Below are 19,957 nucleotides of genomic sequence, written 5' to 3'. Positions count from 1 at the left end.
AGTACATGTTTGCTGATCAAATATATCTGGTTTTTGCCAAACTGTATTCCAAATGCTGTTGTGGCTATAACAAAATTTGCTTGCTCCAATTCCTCTAAACCAAAAAACAAACAGAAATCTCCTATCCAAACCCAAATAATTCCATTATATATTGATTTCAATCCAAACCTAAAACCTACCAGTTTTTACACATGTAGGGAGTTCTCTTTATATAAGCTGTTCCCCTTACACTTTCATATGTGAGATTGCTTTTTTGCATGCTTAACAAAAAAGTGAATTTTATAATTTGTATCAGAAGTGCTATCATATCTGGGAACAGAAACAATGTTACTGCTATAACTTCACTGATCTGTAACAACTGACTAAAATGGCTAAGATTTAACTTACATCTATGTAATCCCTAAAGTAAGTGGAACAAACTGAAATAAGTTTGAGAAAAATTGGTTCTGGGACATTTCAGAGCAAGGAATTAAATTCTCTGATTAAATTGCTTGGTCTTGTTGGTCCTTTACTAATAATGTATTCTAGACAGTCTTCTAATTTGTAGAAAAGCACACAATTCTGATTCCACTCACAGTCATGTACGTTCCATTCTTCTCTTTAAATTATGTATAGAAGAAAATACTTGCCCTGTTGAAGTGTCTTCTTTTGAGGAGGATGTTTTTTAAACCTTGTCAATCCTGAAGGGTGGTGGGAAAGACTACTTTGTGCCAAGAAATATTACACACACTTTGAATGGCAGATTATTTGATCAGATGATCAGTAATTAAGTGATATATTATTGGCAAGCATTTTTTTGTCAGCAGTTGCTCATTTCACTTTAATCTACAGTATCTATTTTTGTATTGTTAGAAGAGAACAAATTAGATTCATCATATGCCTGACATTGTATGATTGGAGCTGTTCTTTAGTAAAATCACCATCATTGTTGGTAGTCATTGGAAGTTCCTTCTCAATAATAAGGAAGAATGCATTTCATTCATTGTTGTACATCTAAGTACACACTGTTTATTGCTGATTCATCCAGTCTTTAATAACATTTGGGTCCCCAAAACACAGAAGTTCTTTCCCTGTGCCTTCAAAGTTGAACATGCATAAAAATAATGTCAGATTAGGCAACCTGAAATGAGGCCCATGTCTCTCTAACACAGCTCTACAATGCATTGATGTACAGAGGAGCTCTGTGTGAGAGCTCAAATTACTGCTTTTGGTAGTAGAAGAGTACTGACATGAAATCTCTGTTGCTCTCAACGGTTTCATGAGATTAGATAAACTGAACTAAGAAATTAATATATTTTCTAAATGAACCTGTCATTACAAAGATTCAACAAATTAGCAGAAGGCCCTGAAATCCCACAGTACTCCTTGTCTTCTCATCTGCAAATGTATCTAGTTTTCTATCTGTCTCAAAGCTATTACTGTACACATTGTTACAGAGGCCCTTATAGGTAACACATTTCATGTTAATATTTTCTGTGGGAATAAGTTTCAATTAAATCTGGCCCTGAGGATTTTCGCCTGTATATAATTCTAAACATAGTGTTGGTCCGTGCTGAAAAAGTGACACTGTGATTGTCATCTTCCAATAATTTCAGTGGCAAGAGGGCTCTTGCAAATTCCCACCAATAATTTCACTGTATAGCAATCTCTACAATTTACCTAATGTGTATTCAAATGAGTTCAGTCATGTAAAGTCATTGCTCTGGGATCTGCTTGTATTCATCACACTACTGAAACTTCTATTTAGCCGTATTCTCAGGATGCTCAAAGGCAGAGTGATGCTTGCCTAGACTACTAATGTCCTGAAATCAGTGGCCAAATTATTCATCAAATGCTTATATTATGCCTTCATTCCTTCATCAAGATTACGATCTTCCCCATTCTATTTTATTTAAATTTAGAGTAAAATTTCTCCCAATTACTTGCAAATGTGACTGATTGTACTTACTTCTTAAGGGCTGCACTTCTTAACTGTTCTGTATTGATGAGTCAAAGCAATTTTTTAGCTATTTGCTTGGGCTGCATAAGGTGGCTTTGCATGTGGGTCAGCTGCCTCCAGCTTGGAAGGTACCAGGATGGTCATGGTGTCTGGATAGGTGATGGCTTCATCAGCATCATGGGATGGTGAGACACACTGCCCGGAACATGGTAGTAAAGGTGCCTATCTTCCCAGACCTTTCACAGTAAACCCTCTCCTGAGCACATCTGAAAAAGGGACCCTAAACATAGAATCATAGAATCATAGAATGGTTTGGACCTTAAAGATCACTGAGTTCCAACCCCCCTGCCATGGGGGTTGAACCTTGTTGAACCTCATTAGGTTCTTCTCTGCCCAGCTCTCCAGCCTGTCCAGAGGGCACAGCCCTCTGGAGTGTTGGCTGAGGATACACTCTGTCCCCTCGTCCAGGTCACTGATGAATAGGTTGAACAGGACTGGGCCGATTATTGACCCCTGGGGGACACCGCTGGTTACAGGCCTCCAATATACATAGGAGGAAATAAAATATGAGAAGTATGTTTAGGAATACTGTGTCCAGCTTTGGAGTCCTCAACACAGGAAGGACATGGATCTGCTGGAACAGGTCCAGCGGAGGGCCACAAAGATGATCAAAGGGATGGAGCACCTCTCCTGTGAGGACAGGTTGAGAGAGCTGGGGTTGTTCAGCCTGGAGAAGAGAAGGCTCCGGGGAGACCTTATAGCGGCCTTTCAATATCTGAAGGGAGCTACAGGAGAGATGGGGAGAGACTCTTTATCAGGGAGTGTAGTGATAGGACAAGGGGTAATGGTTTTAAATTGGAAGAGGGGAGATTTAGATTAGATACTGGAAAGAAATTCTTTAGAGTGGAGGGTGGTGAGACACTGGAAGAGGTTGCCGAGGGAGGTCTTGGATGCCCCATCCCTGGAGGTGTTCAAGGCCAGGCTGGATGGGGCTTTGAGCAACCTGGTCTAGTGGGAGATGTCCTTGCCCATGGCAGGGGGGTTGGAACTTGATGATCTCTAATGTCCCTTCCAAATGAAATCATTCTATAATCTATGTTGAAGTATCTCCAGAGACCAAAATACATATTGGCTTTAACTGAAGACCAACATACCTTATATATACCTAAGGTAGTTTTTATTTCTGAGTCCCTGGAAGGTAGCTGGAGTGAGGTTTTTCTGTATTTGTACAAAGTCCCTCTCTCTCACAATCAGTCTTCTTCTTCCTTGAGGCTTCTAGCTGTGAATTTATTTATTATTTATAAAGCCGCTAAAGGATCTGAAGCATCTCTCCAACAAACAAAGACATAGTTCCTTATATCAGGAATTCACAATCTGAATAATGAAGCCTTGGGGCCAAATCCATTGCTGACACAGGCAGGCACAGCTCCACTGTGTTCAGCTGAGTTGAGCTTGCATATTCTAGCAACAAATGCTTAATCTTCTGTTTGCAAACTCAGATGTTGCTACTGAAATAATTTTGATGTAGTGAATTCGATTAAGTGGTTTTACAGCAAGAGAAAAAGGTTGATTTGCTGTGTAGGTGTCCTTGCCTATTTGAAAGGAGTTTGATAATTAACATACGAAACCACAATTTAAAAAGCCAAATAATTAGATACTTGCTTCATCAGGGGCATATAACTTAAAAAGCAACTTAGTGACATTGTATTCTTCTTTAAGTTGAAAAGCAAGGGCTACAGATGTAAAAGATAAAAGAAAGTGAATTTAAAACAGCATAGTCTATGGGTCCAAGTGCATACGTGAACCAGAGCATATTTTATGATGAGTTGGACCTCTCATTTCTCTTGAATGGCTCCAACTGTATTCACCTCTCTTTCAGTGGTGAATCAACATGATAGAAGCAAAGAGGCTTTCTGTTCTTTATATTCCATTTATTATTGTTACACCCTTAGTGCTGCAAGTGTAAGCACTAAGCTTTGAAATGTGTTGACAGTTGAGGGAATGAATCTCTTCTCAGTATGCATAGCAGAGACAAATAACAGACTTTTAGATATTTGTTACTTGCAGTGGAAATACATAACCATAACTTTCAGGACTGCTGTCTCCATGAGGGAAACAGTAGAATGACCGCCACATATTTTTCAGATCACATCTTCACTCTGACAGTTCGGGACAGTTATGGCCCTTGGTTTGTTTAGTGAATACTGTCTTTTAATAGCAGAATTTATTTTCTTTGTCAGATTTTGTAAGCAGTGGTGTAAAAGGTCATCTAAGCCAAAGTCTGTGAGAATATGAAGTGTTAAAAGAGAGTCATCAACATCTACCTCATCTTAGTGTAGTGGTTTTGGCTGTCTGAAGAGGTATTTGGTTAATCAGACACAGTGAGGGGATCCAGGGTCAGACAGGGGAATGAGGATAGGCCAAGGTGGGAATGGGGTGGGGGCTTGGTTCAGGGACGTGGCTGGGCACAGATAGGGCAGCAGGGATGGAGCACCCCGTGGGGCAAGGGATTGGCACCTGGTCTGAGCCCCATGGCCAAATCCCCTGCTGACAGCAAGAACAGTGCTCATCTCTGTTCAGTACTACTAAGTCCCTCGAGGTGAAGTAGCTTAGGAGATCCTGTAAGACACTACAGATAATGTTTCACAGAGCAATTTCTCCATCTTTTTCTTTTTTCTTCTCTGCAAAGGGGAAGGCAGCTCTAACACACAGCCCACCCTGCAGAAGACCCTGCTGAGGATATGGCTGCATTGGCAGGAGGCACCGCCACAATGAGTCACTTCCATGGGGAGCAGCTAGCTGTTGCTCTGAACAAAGGAATGGAGACTTATATAAATCTCCATTTTTCATTTTTAGTGCACCTAGAATAACTGTCACAGAATAACGGTGTAATCAAAGCTCATAGCTTCTGCCCTGGTAATCTCTGTCTAAGTCATAGGGGTCTTTAAACTCTGAGTCTTGAACTACAAAGACAAATTTAACGCTTGCGTATACTGTGTTCATTCTAAGACATTTCTCAAACTGTCAATAATTGCAGCATATGGATATTGGGTCTTTTCTTCAACACCCATGCATTATGTCAAGAATGACAAGCATAATTCCTAACTTATTTCAGATATTTCTATCATTCCCACCTCTACAACTTGTATTAATTTCTTGATGGAGCATTGAAGTATGACAGTAATTATGTAATGCTACAACATATGCTAAATGAAATTAAAAACACCATTAACAAAGATTTTTTTGTGAATATTTTTTAATTAAAAGGAGTGTAAATTTACTGTCTCAAAATCTACCATGAGTATTTATGTTCTATCAGCAGTTCTTGTTGGAGGCTTAAACACACCACACAACTTCTGGGCCTCTCTCCCAGGCTGGGCTGTGCTGTGGAGTGTGCCTTCCCCCAGGCCCCAGCACTGGAAAGGTATTACATCTGTAGAGTGTGACTTTCCTACTTTGTCCATCAAATGTGGTGAGATGCCAGGGTCCTAAGCGGATGTTATTCAGCAAGAGTGAGATCAACAAAACTTGGTACTGAATGAACATAGCCTTGTTAACTAGAGTATACTCACCAAAGACCTTTCTGCATCTCTGGGAAGAAAGTCCCTCTTCATGCAACTCCAGCCTTTTAAATCAGTTCTGCACTCCCTCATGCCAAGTCTGAACTTGGCCTGTGGTCAGATGAGTGCTTTGTCACGAAGCCTTGAACATATTTCTACATCTGCAACTGTATACAGACCCTATCCCATGGGTTGGTGAAATCATCACATTCCTGGCAAGTTTTTAGATCATTTCTCCTCAAGGGTTTAACATACTTGACATCTCAGCTACGATATTTTTGCTATTAGTGATGAATTTAGAGATTAATCACTGCCACCATTTGGCCAGCATGATGTCATTTAGGCCAGAATCTGATCTATTGCACCACAAAGTCTCTGGAGTAATTCTAAATGAGCTCAAAGAAGTTTGGAATTAAGCAAAAGCATGCATACGCAAGCGTATTTATACAAAATTCTGTTCAACAAGTCTTTAAATCACATTCAAATCCAGTTCTCCTGCTTGTATGCTTAATGTGGCTGGTAGATATGTTATTAGAATTTCATTTTGGGTTTTGCTTTGATCCATACATTCCTTTTCCTGCAAATTAGATCAAAGCCTACAGGATCAGAAACAAATCTAAAAAAAAAAAATAAAAGTGGACCATTTTTGTTAAGATTTTTTTCCATTATTGTTTCTACATTCAATTTATTTGAAGAGGTAGGGAGAGGTAGTATGCATACACAAACACGTATAGATCCAACTTACTCGTAACTAATTGTGGGTAGAATCTGGCTCACAAAGCTCAGGAAAACAGCAACACGTAAGGCCTCCTCTTATTTTTATGGGTAACATGTTGTACTTTCTGTTAACACCAAAAGAAAACAAATACCGTTTTCCTGTAGAAATCTTGATGGACTGGAAAAACAATGGAGGGATGAACAGAAAAGCAAACAAATTCCACCAAGTGGATGTTGATTTTACCTCTCTCTGAACTATGTCCAGGAATTAAATAACTTAACCATAATGTTATAGCAAGTAGATGGCACTTCTTAGATCTACATGTAATCAAGTTTGTTTCCAAACATTTTCTAACCTACAGACCAAATTAAAATGGATCAGTAATCATTTGCAGAAACAGATTTGTTATTTTTTTCTAGCAACACTTTCAGTCCATAGTCTGTAGACCCTGGGGACTTGTAGGCTATTTCTATGGTTTCTGAGAAAAGGATTTAAGGATGGCAGCTCTGCAATCAATAGGTTTAAACTCTCTCAACATCTGCTGGAAAATTTTTAGGGACCCTGAGACTGCACGCAGTGGAACCATAGTTTTATGCTGTTTCAAAATGAAGGTATCTCAGAAGTGCCACCAGAAATAAATAGTGAAATCATTCAAAGTTTGGGGTTTGGAGCGCTGGAGGTCCCATTTTTTAAGGGACAACACTGGGATCAACATGTTCAGCCCTAGGGCAGGCTTGTACAGCGGTACACAACACCAAAGTCCCCACGTACTCCCTGTTTCATACTCACCCCCCTGAATGTACCGCTGGACCATCTGCCAGCAGCCAGGACACAGCTCAGAGGCTTTAGCAGATCCCCACTTCCTTTCTGAGGGCCCCACATCCCTTCCACAGCCTGCTCTGCTGGGAGTCCCTCCCAAGCTGGGCTCCCCTGACCTCCTGCATCCTTCCCTGGCCAGCAGCACACTGGAGAGCAGAAGATTTCTGCCTGCTGGGTGTTGAACTGGAAGTTAAGGCACTAAGATGACGGCAGGTTAATTGGGATTCGGTTCTCTCTCTGTTTATACGTACAGCACAGGGACACCAGCCATGGAGGAGAAGCCCTCTTGTACTAAGCGAGTTTGCAGCATATGATTTCTGTATTCTGTTTCAGCGAGTTGCTGTGTGGCCTGGCCAAATGTCACAGCAGAGACTATGTAAACAAATGTACAGATGATTATTTTTTTTTCACTCTTGCAAGGCAGAGCTGTAGCAGCTGTGTTTGTGTTTGCTCAGCATGCATATGACTCTATTGCAGTGACTAGAAAGTTCGGGGGGGTTGCTTCTTTTTTTGTTTCTCTTTCCATTTTTTTTTTAAATAAAGAGGAAAGAATGACTTTAACTTTCCACAGGAACACAAGAGGCTTCTACACTCTTGTTGACCATGCATCACTGCTGGGTTTTTTTTAGGTTCTTGAAGAACATAATCAGATTTCTAAAAATAGAACATTATTAGATCTTACACACTTTTCCAGAACACAGGGGGTTTTCCCAGTGTCAAGGGATGGGGTTAAGGTCTGGAAAATGCCATGCTTTTAGAAACATCATTTTTTATATGGAAAGAGAACATAATGTTGTGCACAGAAGGATCTGTACATGTGAAGGATCTACGCTAGCGTACAGCTTATACACTAGTGCTATGACTTCATTGATACTATTTTTCAATTATTTGCTTGTTACACCCTATTGTCATTTTTTAATGTTGAAAGGGAAAGAAAAATCCACACTACTCACATTCTGACGCAGAGAGATATTAAGTTATATGCTCCTTCCCAGAAGATTCATTTCTTATGTTACTTACTTTTAGTGTATTGGTACTAATACACTAAAGAGAGGCTGAGAAATCATGCATTACTTGAGAAAACGAATGGAACTGGCAATTAAATTATCCCTTTCATGGAAAACCTCTGTTTCTCCAAAGGACAGTGCTGTGGAACATAACCCTTCAGCTCAGAGTTCTGAGCCATGTGGAAAGCCATCCCTAGGAAACCAGAGTAAAATTGAATTGATTCAGGTGAGCTTCCCCTCCTTTCTCATCACCTCTGGATCTTCTCTAGAGAGGAACAAGGTGTCTGCGTGCTGAGTTCCTCCACAGGAACAGTGCAGCCAGCACTAATCTTCCCTCTGACTATGTTTCTTATGCACTGCCCATAGAAGAAAGATTGTAGAGTCCACACACTTATCTTTTTAAAATTACGACCTAGACTGAACTCCAGCTGTCTTATGTTACTGAAGCATTTTCATTAATAATATTTTTTCAGCCTATATTTACTTACTTAGTAATAGCTTATTAATTTGAGTGCATGTTCAGATCAGATATTTGATCCTAGGGAAGAATTAAGCTCAGGAAGAGCTCAGCAGGCAAGAATAACTAGTATGTGTTTCTAGAGTGCTTCTTTGAAATAGAAGTTCTGCTGTTCTGATAATTTTAATGTATTTTTTAAAATCATAATCACTCTGAATCTCAAATTATGTGTTTGGAGCAATTGTCCAACGTATTTTTATTTAAAACAATTTAAAAAGAGATCATTATGAAAAATTATTTGAAAGTCAATTTTGGCAGCGTTTAAAGTAATATCACATTATGCATACTATTGGCTGTGTGACAAGTGAATGACGTAACAACAGCAGCATCAGCTTCTTGTAGTCATTCCAGTGCCTGGAAGCAGTGGTTGTTTTTGTCCTCTGCATTTTACAGAGCATGAGTACCTCTGAAGAATGAATGTTCATAATCTAATCTAATCTAATGGAAGGTATCTTAATAATATAGATCTTTTAAGAACTATTGAATTCACAAAAATATACGTGAGACAAATAATTGTTTAATTTGGGTACCACACACAGAGGAATATTTCTGACACTACATAAGATCTATTGGATCACAATGCAGAGATTACTTTATTAACACCTGTTCTTAAAAAAATGGTACTTTTCTTATTCTAAGGGGGAAAAAAAATCACTGCAAATTTGAATTTTCTTTAAAGACTGAAAACAAAAATATGTTTCAACTAGCGGAGGGAAAATTCAATATTCTGTTTATATGTGCAGTGAAAAAAAAATTGCAATATTTTGAAGGAAGCTGATCATCTCACAAAAAATAATGGTTGCAAAACCAACAAAACATTTGACTGAAAAGTAGCAATGAACTTCTTTAAAGGATAGTTACACTAATTGAGTTTAGAAAAAGGTTTACAAGGGGAAAGTCGCTGCCAATATGTTGGGATATGCCAGAAAATACAGCTAACAAAATAACCCTCAATGGACTACTGCACAGCATAGTTTAGGACATTTTTGAGTTCTATCAACTATTTGGGAGATTTATATTTTTTTTAGTGTTTAGGTTTATATGTTATCAAGGAACCTATATTGAATTTTTGTTCAAGCCATTCGTGTTGCCAGTAAGACTCTACTGAGAAGCACTTCCAACCCTAAATGTTCAACAAATACTTTTATTTGTGAATTTTCATTTAGATTACTAAATCCATTAACAAAATGTACAGAGTTTGGTTAACCCACTAAATACTAACCTGCACATAAAAAGTTTCCATTTTACAATCTTTATCTGTTAAAGATAGTTAGAATCTCCACACTCCCCACTTTCTGTGCCTTATACAGAGAGCTTGTACAGAAGATTTACTTATCTTGAGAAGTCACTGTGCTTTTCTAGTCCCCTTTGGCACAGTAAATTAAACCACAGAAAGGCACCCTTGATGCAGCATAAATGTGACCACAAGAGGAGCTGGAGCACAGAAACTGCTCCACTACACCCATTCTGCACTATTTTCCTTAGCAAGGTGTCAGATTGAGCCTTAAAGTTGTGCCAGCCAAGGCAGGAGCTATGCTGGACCTTTGCATGGTGAGGGTGACCAAGAGGAGACGAGCAGGATTCTGCATGATGGGATTTTGCTGAGCTGAAAGCAATCCCAGCAGATGAGAGGGGTGATGTGATATGATCTGCAAGGTGAGGCAAGGGACTTAAAAACCCAGCCACCTGCGGACACTTTTGAAAGAGCTGTGGCCTTGAAGCTGGTGTCTCGGTTACCTCCCAGTCTGCCTATTTTGGTAATGCGCAGGTCTATGGCATTGTGTCATTCCTATTAGGGTCCGACGTCTAACACATTGTGCTGGTGAGGCCCCAAGACATGATTGGTGGGGCATGAGGCTGTGCTCCTGCTTCTGTGCCAAAGTTGTGTAACTCTGCAGCCCAAGCTGAGCTTATCAAGGTCACCATTGGGCTACTGGTGATAGCAATAGCAACGGCAAAACTCCCACTGGCCTTCTCATTTCCCCCATTTACATTGTCTAAATACTGGAAACATGGGATCTTTATGGGGATTAACAAGACAGGAGAATGGAGCTGTTGGAGGACCCAGGGTTAATGTGTATATGAAGATGACTCAGGAGCAACTTTGTCAGGGCTGCTTCAGCAGTTCATATCGCTGTTTCTGCTCTTCCGCTGGGGAAAAGCTTTTACGATTAAAGCACTTCATTTTGCCCTGCTAGTGTAGTCAGCCTAGCAGGGATTCTTTCATAACACTCAAATGATTTACAGCAGCAGCAGCCTTGACTATAACTGGACTAAATCCAGAAAACTGCTCTTAAACCACTTCGTGTAATGGCAGCCAAATTCCACATACCAGTTAGAAGATTCACACAACATAGTGATCATCCAAGTGCTTGAGTGTTCTGATACTGACAAATATATTCAGTTATTCCATTTTAATTTGCTGCAAAGTCTTGGCAGAGCTCAGAATATATTCACTTCCAGACTCAGAGTAACTACAGCCTGGGGTAGGCAGCAGATAAGGCTCCATTTACAAGATACCTTTCAACACCATCTATATTTTCCCTCCAGTTGTTAAGATCTAACTTGACTATAGTCTGGGGGTAGCCTGTGTTTTTAAGTTTTAATGGGCTGCTTATTAAGTTAGGAGTAGGACAGATTCTCTGCTCTTATGTCACTGTTTTCATAACTTTAAAAAAATTTCTTCTGATCCAAAAATGCCTTCATTAGAATTTCACTTTACACAAAGCCTGAGCTTTTAATTAATTGATTTCCTGATGACTTCCTTAAGCTAGAAGCACAAGATGTATCTTGTGAAATGCTCATGTCTTCCAATTACAGAGAAGTCTGAGGCTGTGATGTGCACCAGTTGTTCTGCAGAAGTACTTGCAGTCGCTGTTGAAGACCTGAGCCTTCACTTTCCATTACTGACAGGCTTTTTTATTATTTCTGAGTCTTATTGTCCATGCAGTACAATCTCTGATTCAATGTGCAAAGTGCTATTCATTACAAACCTGCTCTGCGCATTAGGCTATTTTTAAAAAAAAAAAAAAAGGAAAAAGAAAAAGAAAGAATTTCAGTGAAGCGAATATAATGTAACGGCTTTTGTATCCCAGCCAACGCAAAGGCCCCATTACATCGTTATATTTGTTAAGATAGGAGGAGATGACTCTGCTGTGGAATAGTGTACTTGGGAACCAATGTGTTTAAATATTAACTCAGATGTAACCATTTAAGTAAGCAGTCAATACAAACGCGACATAAACGTCTCATTGTTCTTTTTTTACTATACAGCTAATGGAGACTGTACACTTAGGTAGATTTATTAATCTTATCTAAGAAGAACTCTGCGTGGTATACACAGTTATGTATTAAGGGACATGTCAGATGTGACACAATGGTAGATTGTGATTGCAGGGCCCACTACATTACAACAAATGTGGGCGAAGTATTTATAGTTATATATATGTATATTTACATAGTGTTTTTTATATATATATGTAACCATAATTGCAAACAAAAATGCCATATTCTTAAGTTCTTGATGAGAAACATAGAGGCAGTAAAGCTAAGACAGGCTATTGACATGGAAGGGATTTGCCAAACTATCAGCAGCTTCCTGATCTGGTTTCCTAAATGGCAACAATAGTATGTGGAGCTAGTTCAAAAATTGGCCCCCATTACAGAAGATCTCCGCTTGTGGGAGCCTTTGCAGGTTTACTCAGCACAGCGAGCAGCAACCAAGCTGCTGACAATTTATTTCCCAAGTCATGCAATTCCCTTCAGAGCTGTGAAAGTCCATGCTCCTCTGCCAAGTCACAAAATGGTTGAGGTTGGAAGGGGTGTCCTGCTCAAAACTCAAGAGCAAGCTGCTGGGGGCCAGATGGAGTTGGGTTTTGAGTGTCTCCAAGGATGGAGACTCCACAAGCGCCCTGGCCACCCTGTTCACTGACCTGTGTATCCCCTATAGGCTTTATCCACAGTAGGGGTTTCACTGAAGTCACTGGTATATTTACTTCTAGTCCTCACTGACCTGAGATGGGAAAATGTGCTGACAGCAAGTCATCTGAGACAGCCAACAGCCAGCCAGGAAAATGGCGCAGTCCCCAGGCCTATATGTTACTGACAAAACACAGGAGCCAATTGGCAATATTAGGTACTTAGTGTTAGAAAGGTTTTTTGACAGGCTGGGTGGGAAGGAGCTAAAATATGTAAAGAAAATTATGTTACTATCATCTCATTTTACTGACAGTTACATTACAGATGAGATATAGCACTGGCTTTAGTGCTTTAATTTCTGGTGTTCTCTATCTTTTCAGAGCTGCTTCACCCCCAGTCCAGCTGGCTCTTGATTAGAGATCTACAAGGCAAAACCATGAACATTTTTCTACTAAGAAGTATGTAATGTGATGTCTAAAGACTCAGACTGTTTCTAAATTGTAAGCTGCTTCAGCTTTTGAGATAATCAAGGCAACCTTCGGGATAGTACAAGCAGGAGTGATGTTAAACACTCTGTCTTTAAAAGCTTTTCAAAACCAATTTTCTCTATTATCATTGTCCTGGAATTTGATAGTGTTTTGCAACAATAGCAACAAAACTCAATTTATATTGCTGAGCCCTAGGAAGGAAAGCTTTGTAGCCCATCGCTGTAGTTGTCTATAATAAGAGCTTAGTAGAAATACCAGCTTTCACTCTAGATAAGTAGTGCTTCTTTGCTTAAAAGCTAGTGATTTTTTAAGTGTCACTAAGATTGACATTCTGCTTTTCACCTGAGCTTTTAATGTCCATTTCTTATGTTATAGACAGTTACAGCCAGTTCCAGAAAAAAATACTTTGGATAAAACTATTTTTAAATTAATTTAAAACAAACTAAAACATTACACACTATAGATCACCCGAAAGGAATCCCTTTGCAATAAAATTTATTTTTTTTCTTGTGAATCAGAAAAAAAGGAGGTTTTTTTCATTAAAAACTCTATGGGAAAGATTGCTGATATTTTCTGAGGAAAAAAAAAAATCGATGTAAAATTCTCAGATGGCTAAGCCGGCTAAAAGTTCCTGCTAATGTTTTCTAAGTTTGAAAAGAGAATGATAACAGAAGAGGTAGCAACTTTCCTTTCTAATCACAACATATAACAATGGTATCTAAGCCCATTTCAGCTGGAGATGTACCTGAAAATATATACCTGTATCTGCATTGCTGCTCACAGTACAAATGTCTCTATACGATAAGAAAACAGTGTCTACATAAAACATTTTCAACTGCATTAAAAATAGGATGAACGCTATACTTGTCTCTTGCTGTAGACTGTAACAGCCCCCTGTAAAATGGCTGCTGATCTCTGCATGGCAGAGCTCTCAGAAGCAGAAAGCAGCAGCATAACAGAAGCAGGAGCAATCATAGTGGCATAAGTCACACTCAGTAAATCCAAATATCTGGAGTTTCAGTACAATTCTATCTCAGTCCAGATTTCCAGCCCTTGAGGGGAAATCCAAAGTTTTGGAGCATGTGTTTATGAGGGCACGATATTCAAACTCAGCTTTTATACCTGAAGTTGCAGTGCTCACGTCCAGTGTAATCATTTATGGCCATTTGCTATTGCTTCAAAAAGCCTTCTGGGTCTTTTTTTTTTTTGTCAGCTTCAGAATACAGTGAGGTGTCAAACCTAATTTTTCTCACAGCTCCTGCATGCCCATAGTTTGTTGTCGGAAGAGCTATTGGACGGAATCATTGTGCCATTTCCATCATCAAAATTAAAAAAAAAAAATGCTGCAGGGGATCCTCTTCTTCAAACAGATGGCAAGTGTTTCTGAGAAATGCAAAACGGCGGCATTCAACAGCACAGGGTACTACAGGCCTTCATGGTCACTGCTATGGTTTGTGCTGGCAATTGTAGTTTATGATAACTGCTTACAAAAATTCATCAAATGTTAAAGTCCTGTTGGAATGAAACATGAGTTTGATTTGCACATGACCTCACGTGGCCAATTACACATGAACTTCTGTAAGCAGTTTTGGCAGGCGTTGGCTACCTTATTGTCAGAGGTGGTATTTCAAAGCTGCAGTTGGTGAAGAGCCACAGCAAACAGTAAGAATTCAGGAAAATAAAAATGCTCTGCGTAAGGGTGTGCAAGTGCGTGTGCAAGTAACCAGAGCTCCCTACAGCACGAGTGTGCTGGGAGGTGGTTTGGCCTCTGCTCCCGCAGGTTTTGGCAGAGACTTGGGCCAGCTTTGTCACAGCCTGGTAAATGTCCCCATGGGTGGCAGCAGAAGCTGGCACGCCTGGCGGTGAACTGCACAAACCTGCATCCCTGCTGCCGGCACTGTGCATGGCACACCCTCGGCAGCAGAACAGGGTCGGGCAGCTGGGCACCTGAGTGGTGCAGTGGACCCTGTCTTCCAGAATCCTGCTTGCAAATTTCCTGTTAGAAAACCAAAAGACTTGTCAAAGTTTTACAGAGCAGAGTACGACCTCTGAAAACGCAGGCCCTTGGTCTCATCTCATGTGCTACTAGGAAAATAATGTTGAAGACTGAAAAGTTCTCGGTGATATAGGGGTTATGCTAGCCATTTAAAGTCAAGTCAATACTTAAGAAAGTATGATACCAAGTGGTAAAACACACATCCTCCATAGCTTAGAGAGACTGTGCACCTTCAACATCATTAGTCATTAGTATCCCTATGGCCCTCTCAAAAGTGGTAGATAGAAATTCAGCTTTGTTCAAGCTCAGGGGAAGGGTGAGGGACAGGGAGAGAAGTTGAGATGAGAGAGAGCAGCTGGGATGGGATCAAGAATGTCATTACCCTTTTACAGACACATTTTAGGTGCCTTCAGGATATCAACAAACAATGTTTAATTTGGCTCCAATGCTATAAATTCACCTGCATTTAAAAATAAATAAATAAATAAATAAATAAAGGTTGAAAATAGTTTCCCTGTTATCACATACCAAACAGATCTCCAGCAGTGGCTTGAACAGCCAGAATTGAGGATTTCATAAGTTCTTGCATCAGGACACACATGAAGGGAATTTTTATCTCCTGATTGTCCTATATATATTTTTTTAAATAATCAGCATAATTGCATACATAAATTCTCAATGTTTTTTATAATTGCAGCAATTATGCATTGTATTTTATGTATTAATATCTCATGATCAGATTTTTAAGGTATGTGTTGTCCAAACAGGCAAATAGCCAATTTCTTTACCATTTTCAAAAGTACTAGGAGGTTTACATATTTCTTGGCAAGGGCAGCAATACAACCTCTGTGCATGTAAATAATTACAATATAGTGGTTTGAGCCTGTGTAAAGCTGCTGAAAAAATACAGACCAAGGTAAGACAAACGTCATGCATCTATGGGTGGCACCAAGCTTGCTCTTGAAGTGTTAATGTTTCGAGTTGTTTCTTTTCTGAAGTATTTGCAGATAACAGAAAGTCAAGTGAAGTTAGTGGTGCAGAAAATAAACAAGAAACAGAAAGGATAAAAGCTTACCACAGTTATCCTGAAAGGAGATACTCAATATATTTCTGTTTCATATGAAAGTCAAAGCTCATCGGCAAAGAATCTCATTACCCAATAAAACTTTAAAAGTTTGTATGGAAATTTGTAGGTATGCAATTGCATAACTGCAAATATGTACATATGGGGACACATACACATATAATTTATATATAGAAGCTGTTTCATGTGACAAGATGTTAACTTAATCTGCTTATCTTGATGAGATAATGTGGCATGGTAGACAGGCTTATAGGAAATAATTTGGAAGAACTGGTTTCTCGTTCCTGGCACTGTTTTGAAAGTCATTGTATTTTCCTTTCACGCTTTGTTTTCTATTTAGATAATTATGTAAATCCTAAGCTCTTGACAGAGCTTGCTGCATATTTGCAGAATGCATTACTCTGTGGGATCCCAAACCAGTTGAAATCTCTTGCTTTGTCATAATAACAATAACAGACAAACCCATCATCTCATTTTCATAAATGCAACTACCTTTTCAAGAACTGAGCATCACACTTTCCTGGATGCTTTGCCAATGACCTGTGGCATGCCACCCGAATTTAACCTTACATCAAATTATGGATCCTTGCAGGACTGCTCTAATATGCAAGACTGCTCTGGAACCATGAAAGGTTAGACCAGATGAACTTTTTAGATCCTTTCCAACCTTGGCTGCTCTGTGATTCCATGACTTATCAAAGGAAATTTGGACCTCTGTATGGCAAGTGACTGCAAAGATTGAACCAGTTGGCCAAACTCATACCTCAGGTTATCGATTCCAGTAGAGCTGTGGAACAAGCTATTTGGTCCAGCATCTTGGATCTAACTTTTGCTATTTTGTTAACAAAATGTTCAGTTCATTTTACAAGAGAAATGTATCATTTAGAGTAAGAATGGGTTTGGTATGTGCTAACAGCTCTCCACAAATTTCTCAAACATGGGTTCTTTCCACGGGGTGCAGTCCTTCAGGACTGGACTGCTCCAGTGTGGGTATCCCACAGGGTCACAAGTCCTGCCAGCAAACCTGCTCCTGCATGGGCTTCTCTCTCCTTGGGATCACAAGCCTGCTCCAGCACAGGCTTTCCACAGGTTCACAGCCTCTTTTGGGCACATCCACTTTCTCTGGCGTGGGATCCTCCAGGGGCTGCAGGTGGATATCTGTTCCACTGTGGACCTCATGGGCTGCAGGGGCACCTCTGCTCTGGTGCCTGGAGCACTGCAGGTGGATATCTGTTCCACTGTGGACCTCATGGGCTGCAGGGGCACAACCTGCCTCACCATGGTCTTCACCATGGGCTGCAGGGGAACCTCTGCTCTGGTGCCTGGAGCACTCCCTCCTCCTCCTTCTTCACTGACCTTGGTGCCTGCAGAGCTCTTTGTCCCACATATTCTCACTTGTCTCTGCTGACTGCAGCCACACAGATTCTTCCCCCCCTTCTTAACTATGTTATCACAGATGTGCTGCCACTGTTGCTAATGGGCCCGGCTTTGGCCAGTGATACATCTCTTTTGGAGCTGGCTGGCACTGGCTCTATCAGACATGGGCAAAGCTTCTAGCACCTTCTCACAGAAGTCACCACTGTATACCCCCCACTATCAAAACCTTGCCACACAAATCCAGTGCAACTATCTAAGATCTCCATTCATCTCAAAACTAGAATTTTTTAGAAGAATATTGCCTAAGGATGTTTGAAAATTTCATCTTTAGTCAGTCTTATCACATATGTCCCGTGAGTTACTTTATTCAGCTACTTCTTGTACCAGTTTTGACAGACATATGATGAAGTTTGTGTTTCTGCCCAGAATGCAAAATAAGTCCCAGTTCTCAGACTGGCTTTCTCTCACTCCTTTAAGCTTTTTCTCTTCATGATTGCTACTATAGTACTATACCATAACTTGCACTTGTGTCTACCATATATCTTAAAGAAGGTTTCAATCCAAGTAAAATTACATTATTGGTCTACTTTAATAAAAATTGAACATGTGTTCAACTATTAGGGGGTGTTTAATATTTTCCTCTGCTCTCAAAAATTGTCTCATTGATTCCAGCTATTACATTCCTGGACAGTTGTCTATAGCTCCATGTAAAATGCTACCACTGTAAATTTCATGGTACTTATGAGCTGCCACAAAAGAAAAATATGTGAGCTATTACAGGGAGGGCAGCTGTTTTGTTGTTAAACTATAAGCAGAGCCACAGAACCTTCTTGCCCCTTCCAAATAGGCCTCTAGCAGATGATTTGTTTCACAGAAATGAATTCCTTCATGGAAAATAAACCCGTGGTTTAACCCCAGACAACAATCAGGACCACACAGCCACTCACTTGCTTCTCCCCCTGCCCAGTGGGATGGGGACAAGAATTGGGTAAAAAAAGGGAAACTTGTGGGTTGAGATAAAGATAGTTTAATGTGTAAAGCAAAAGCTGTGCACACAAGCAAAGCAATAAAAGGATTGTATTCACTGTTTCCCATGGGCAGGTAGGTGTTCAGTCGTCTCCAAGAAAGCAGGCCTCCATCATGTGTAGCACAACTTGTGGGTTGAGATAAAGATAGTTTAATGTGTAAAGCAAAAGCTGTGCACACAAGCAAAGCAATAAAAGGATTGTATTCACTGTTTCCCATGGGCAGGTAGGTGTTCAGTCGTCTCCAAGAAAGCAGGCCTCCATCATGTGTAGCACTTACTTGGGAAGACAAATGCCATCACTTCAAACATCCCCCCTTCCTCCTTCTTCCCCTGGCTTTTATTGCTGATCATGATGTCATATAGTATGGGATATCCCTGTGGTAAGCTGGGGTCAGCTGTCCCGGCTGTGTCCCCTCCCAACTTCTTTTGTTTCCCCCCAGCCCACTCGCTGGTGGGGCAGTGTGAGGAGCAGAAAAGGCCTTGACAACTTAGCAACAACCAGAACCACCAGTGCACTGCCAACACCATTCTTGTTCCAAATCCAAAACGTAGACCTCTACCAGCTGCTAGTAAGAAAGTCAACTCTACCCCAACTGAAACCATGACACCACGTTATATGTTTTTAGATTGATTAATTTCACCAGAAGATGCTAAAACTGACCTGCTGTTGACTTAAATGCAGGAAATCAGATTTAAAAAGCAACATTAACCAAACAACTAATAAGCAAAATAGAAGTCAGAAAACTACAGCACACACTTACATTCATAAACTCAAATTAATTTCTAGTTGTAGCAGGGAGGCTTGAGATGCAAAACTCCAAAAGTTCTGATGACAATTAGTATGAAGGCACGCCCTTCTCCTCTTTTTGCTGAAGACATTTACAATAGTATAACATTCTGGCCCACTCAAAATACCAAGGCCACACATTGGTTCTTCTTGCATTCATTGCTGCCAAAGAATAGGTTATATATGGAGGCTTCTGCATTCCTATTTTGATCATAGTAGATAATATCCTGAAATAATTCATACCAAAGTGAACTCAGCTGGGGAAATTCTGTAAAACAATGGGACTGAGGCACATAGTCCAGTGCACAGAGAAACCTGGTTTCTATGCCCAGTCTGTCACTGACTTGCTGGGCATGAGCAGAGACCATTTGTTTGAGCTGCTAAACATTACAGCAATACAAATAGACAAAACTAGCAGCTGGCAATATCTGTTCTCTCTATGTGTTTCAGGAATAAACATGATATCCAGGAAGCGTTTATGTGTTAGCCAGATACCTGATGGGTTCTAGAGTCAGGGTAAAAACTGTGTTTATCAGTAACTCAGAAAAAATAACCAAATTGTGGCAACAGAGGGTCAGTTTTACTTTTCTGCTGGATGAAGCGAGAAACAATAAGGAAGAACTTTCCCTGGCATGTTTTTACCCTCTTCTGCCTCATTTCAACACTTGAGTTTCAAAAACCATAAATAATAGTCAGAGCTTCTAGGGTATTTTCCTTTTG

The sequence above is a fragment of the Calidris pugnax genome, unplaced genomic scaffold (genome assembly GCF_001431845.1).
Source record: "Calidris pugnax isolate Ruff unplaced genomic scaffold, ASM143184v1 scaffold273, whole genome shotgun sequence".
Taxonomy (NCBI): domain Eukaryota; kingdom Metazoa; phylum Chordata; class Aves; order Charadriiformes; family Scolopacidae; genus Calidris; species Calidris pugnax.
The sequence above is the reverse complement of the archived record's forward strand: the minus strand, read 5'-3'. Positions refer to the sequence as shown.